The 4,935-nt window shown below is 52.2% G+C and overlaps 1 non-coding gene across 1 annotated transcript; it reads left to right on the top strand.

Moving 5' to 3' along the window:
- On the top strand, nucleotides 1-67 carry LOC121136670. Its single transcript, XR_005873726.1, has one exon. It is a non-coding gene; the product is annotated as a small nucleolar RNA SNORD65 (small nucleolar RNA).
- The last annotated feature ends 4,868 nt before the right edge of the window (nucleotides 68-4,935 follow it).

Genomic DNA, 4,935 nt, shown 5'->3' with positions numbered 1-4,935 from the left:
AAGTGATCAGATCACCTAAAATAGCTGGAATTACTGGCAGATTGGTAGTGGTGAGCCTATGGTTAAAAAAAAAAGAAGAATCGGGACGTAGGTGGCGCACGCCTTTAATCCCAGAACTCGGGAGGCAGAGCAGATCTCTGTGAGTTCGAGACCAACCTGGTCTACAAGAGCTAGTTCCAGGACAGCCTCCAAAGCCACAGAGAAACCCTGTCTCAAAAAGCAAAAAAAAAAAAAAAAGAACAAAACAAAACAAAAAGAAAAAGAAAAAAGAAAAAGAAAGAAAGGCTCCAATTCGCTCATAGCTCCAGAGTTCAGGGCAAGCACCTGCATCCACCCATTTCTGGAAGATAATGGGTAGGGGGGACACCCCTGGCCAGAGATCATAGAAGAAACAAAATTCCATTGTTGATTAGGAGCAGAAAGAGATCAAGAGGAGATAGGGACTCCCTGTCTGCTTGAGTGCAGATCCCAGTAACCAAAGGGCCTATACTGAAACACAATTTGTAAGGTCTCAGCACCCCTGAACATTGCCACATAAGAAAAACTCCAATATAGGAATTGGTGAGAGACTCGGCACTCCAGCACCCCCATGGGACCCCAGATACAGCGGATTCCCAGCAGGACACATATCCCACCCGTTGCATTTAGTCTTCAAGAGCTCTCATGGAAGTAGACACCTGCCCTTCCAGCACCGTCTACCTCCGTCGCCACATTACAGTCTCCCTTTCTCTCCTCTGCCCCCCACTGTGTCTAACCTTCCCATGTGGTCCAAACCACCGATTATTCCTGTCTATTGTCCCCCTCTTTCTCTAACCTGTTCCCCTACGGTAGGGATGTCTGTGTTCACTGCCTAATCCCAGTGCCTCAACTTGGCCCATCACCTTCGTGGAGAGAAGGAAGGAAAGACGGAAGTGAGAGTGAGAGAGAGGAAGGAGGGACCAAACAGGAGCAGTAAATATGCAGAAGGCAGCAGGTCCTGCCAGTGGCATGTTCTCCTGACCTCCAGCTCAGGCATAGGCGATGTCCAGGGAAGGCTGTGTTTCTGCCCACACCCCTGCCTGGAGGGGGAATAGAAGTCACAGGAGGAGGAACATGAAGGGTGGGCCTTGGCTTACGCTCACAATATCCAATGACAGCATCTAGGCATACGCCTGTGGCCCCTGGCTGTCAGATGGCATGGCTAGTTAGAGACCTCAGCTGTATACATGACCCTGGAGGAGGTGATGCAGGTAGCCCAAACCAGCTCTTTATCCCTCTGCTGTCTTCTGGCCTCTGCAGTGGCCACGAACAGGGACAAGGACTGCCTGAGCCCTGGCCCCAGAGCCAGTCAGAGCCAGGGAAAACAGAGCAACATCCCACACTGCCTAGACGGACTGCCGGACTGGGGAGCCAGCACCACTAGACTTGCCTCCTTCAGTGGCCTCCCAGTTCCTAACTTAATTTATTTTGACATCCTGGCTGCCATTTGACCTCCTTAGGGAGTCACGTGGTGTTTAAAACTCATTATCCTCCATTGAAACAGGAAGTTAATTAAACCCTTCACGGAGCTGGCGCTGACAAATGTCGGGATGGGCCCTTGGCACGGCTGCCTGGTGTCTCCAGGGCCCAGGATGACTGGCAGTAGAGGAAGAGAGGCCTGACCCAGGCGAGGGATGGGGGGAAGGTCTGGGCCTCTCCCCCAATGCAGCACACAGCATCCATTCTAAGGCAGAGTGTAGGCATTTTCCAGGGGAATCCAGCTCTGTCCTTAACCGCTGTGTGGCTCCAGGCAAGTGACTTCACCTCTCTGAGCCTCCATTTATCCACCTGGAAAATGGTAATTCTACTAGTTCCTCCTTCAGAAAGTTGTTATGATCAATACATGGGCAAGGCAGTGCTCAGCTTGGAGGCTGATACCATGATACCTCGCTTTGCAATTGCTAGTGAGAGATGACTAAGTGCCTAGTGCTGAAGGCTACCTGCAGCTGCCTTACAAGTTTGAACAGAGAGGAACAGGGATTCCTTCTGGAAAGGTAAGCAGGATGAACCAGGAAATAGGAGGGAAGGGTGTATGTACACAGCACCCAAACAACTAATACAAAGACCCTGTGGCCGCAAGACTTTGGGACCCACACGAAGGACCTTTACAAGTTAAGGCATCATGACTTCTATTGGCTTCAGTCTCTGATGGGGATGCGAGTGACTGTAGGGAACAGCTGGAGCCGGAGAGTGTGGTCAGGATGACAGTAAAGGGGTCTAGAGGAGATGGGGAGAAAGCTAAGTCTTAGAGAATCTGAGCCACCGGGAGACGAAGCCACAGAGCCTGGATGACTGCAGTAGCAAGTGAGTTTTGGGAAGAGACGGAGGAACCGGCGCAAACTGACCTCTGGCCAAAGGCCTCATTGCCCGCATCCATTTTGGCCTCAGATAGTGGGGCACATGCTCATGCCTCCCAGCTTCTGTGTTAACGCCACTCATGATTCTGTTTTGAGCATCCTCTTTATCCTTCAAGGTCTAGCAGAGGGTTCTACAGCATGCTCTTGGTCTCATGGTTATAGTTCAAATGCCAGTGCGGGGTGTGTGTGTGTGTGTGTGTGTGAATCTGCACAGAATATGCCCTCCAGTCAGAGGAGCCAGACATAGAGTAGAGGACCATGGCCAGACAAGACATAAACCTAGACCTTCAGGAGTGGGGGATGGGGACTGAGGTCTGAGGAGCCCTAGGCAATTGTAACCCGCTTCTATCTACCAGGAGGAAACCACAGTCCTTGCCAGGGTCCCACCCTTCAAAACAACAGAAGAGGATCCAAGGCAGTGGGACCTGTGTCCAGTTCAAAATTCGGCAGAGGACTCTGAAGTTGCTTCCTGAGGTGACATCCCGGCTCTCTGTATCTTGAGCTGGGTTCTTAGAAAGGATATGGGCCTGTTGGAGCCTCAGTTTCTGCACCTGTGACATCCCCAGGCCATCATCAAAGCAGCAGCGTTATGTTCTAGGACCACTCTGCTGCTTTCTGCCTGGATCCCTCCTCCGTGGCATAGCCCTTCGATACCTACACAGGGTCCCAGGAGAAAACCCAAGCCCATCTCCAAAGGGGGCTCAGAGAATACTGACAGTCCCAAAGCCTTCTCCCTGTCCTGTGTGCCCATAGTGGATGCTCAGCAAAGCTTCTGGGGACCTATTACTAAGCCTTAGGTCCCCGGGAGAGCAGGAGTTCTTGCAACCACAGCAGAACTTCCTTGCTCTGGACAGAGTCCCCCTGTTCTACAGGGAGTTGACCACAAAACCCTTGGCTGAAGCAATCCTGTTTCCCTGCTAACTCTGGCTGCGAACTTGCCACTCCCAGTAGTAGACACTCAGAAGCATGGGAAATTGGGCCCACAGTGGGAGCCTATGGAAGACAGAGGGGAGGACAGCACTCAGAAAGCTGCAAACCTAGGCAGTGGCAGGACTTCAGCACTCTGGTATCACCATACTGGGACTCTTCATTTTTAAACAGGAATCCCATATTTTCATTTCTCTTTGGCCCCCACAAATGATATTGCCCGTCCTGGCCGACAGACTCTGTGTTGCCTAGTGACCTAAGTATGTCCTTCTTCTCTCCCAGCCTGGACTCTGTATGCATAGCATCATACAAGTAAAGCAGGTCAAGACATGCCAGCTCTCCTGCATCCCAGGCAGACATTACTAATCGAAAACAAGTTTTCTCTCATGATTCTCAGATCCCAGCTCTACCACAGATCTTGTCCAGCAGCTCCAGCCTAGGTGTTTCTTACTGAGTACCCAGCTTCTCACCACTGCAGGCCCCTCGCTACCTCCCAGGACTCCCAGCTCCTAAGCCTCTTCCTGTAAAGCACCCTTTCTTGAGAAGGGCAGTACCCAAGAAAACAGATGAGAGGAATGAATGCCTTGTCCAGTGCTGGAACATCTTGGGGCCCCTAGATTGAGGAGACCTAGCAGATGTGGGGTTCCTAGCTGTAGACGGACAGCTCCTTCTGGGAAGGGGTGGGAAGCTGGGCAACCATGTGCAGATCTTGGATCCTGGCCTTGGTGTTCCTGTGTTACCAATAGAGAGGGGACAGCATCCTGTCCCACTGGGCAGCCTTGCACAGTGGCCTTCACCGAGTGAGAGCGGTGGCAGGGAAAAGGTAGCCACTCCCCTCCTTCTTTTCAAGGGCCTCAGTAACAAACTGTAGGGAAGCAGGTCTCATACCTAGAACACCGGATACCTGGCATCTGGCAACTTCCAAGGGGACATGAATGGTGCCAGCTGTGCCAGCTGAAGACTGTCTACCTGGTGGGGGCCAGGTGTCTGCTCTGTGGAGACCTTTCTGCTTCCCTGTGTGCTGGGAAGAGGGGTAGTAGACATCAACGACACCCATTTGGATGTTTCGTGTGGATGAAGACATGAATCCCATCCCCAGCTGTGTGATCTTGAGCATGTCTCACGTCTCAAGGTCCTCAAAGAACAAGAGGTATGATCTTGACTGTGTGGGCACTGCAAACTTGCCTGCTTGGGGTTGTACGAAGGGAAGGTTTGGGGTGGGTGCACCTCCTTGGCAGATGTCCTCTGTGACCTCGGCTGTAATTAAGCAAGAAGGCCACTGACCTCTGGCTCCTCCGGGATTTCTAGACAGGTGTGAGTTCAAGAGGGAAAGACCTGAGGTTCCCCAGCCCATTAGGCATAAGACTGAACCCCTGGAGACCAGAACCATCAGAAGCTGCAGAACACAGGGTTGCGGCTTCCAGGAGTGTTATACTGAAGTCTCCTTCCAGACCACAACCTCTGCCACATTCCAAGTCCTGAACAACACAAATTCTGTGTCCAAGCCTCAGGCATTCGCACCCCACTGCAGGCTGCCTACAACGCAGAGCTGCAAAGACCAGCACAACTCAGGCCATGGGGGCGGAGCTCCAGAGCGGAGAGGTAGGGCCAGACAAGCCCGGGGCCTGTGCTA

Source organism: Mesocricetus auratus, unplaced genomic scaffold (genome assembly GCF_017639785.1).
Source record: "Mesocricetus auratus isolate SY011 unplaced genomic scaffold, BCM_Maur_2.0 Super-Scaffold_6723, whole genome shotgun sequence".
In the NCBI taxonomy this organism is placed as follows: domain Eukaryota; kingdom Metazoa; phylum Chordata; class Mammalia; order Rodentia; family Cricetidae; genus Mesocricetus; species Mesocricetus auratus.
The sequence above is the reverse complement of the archived record's forward strand: the minus strand, read 5'-3'. Positions and strand labels throughout refer to the sequence as shown.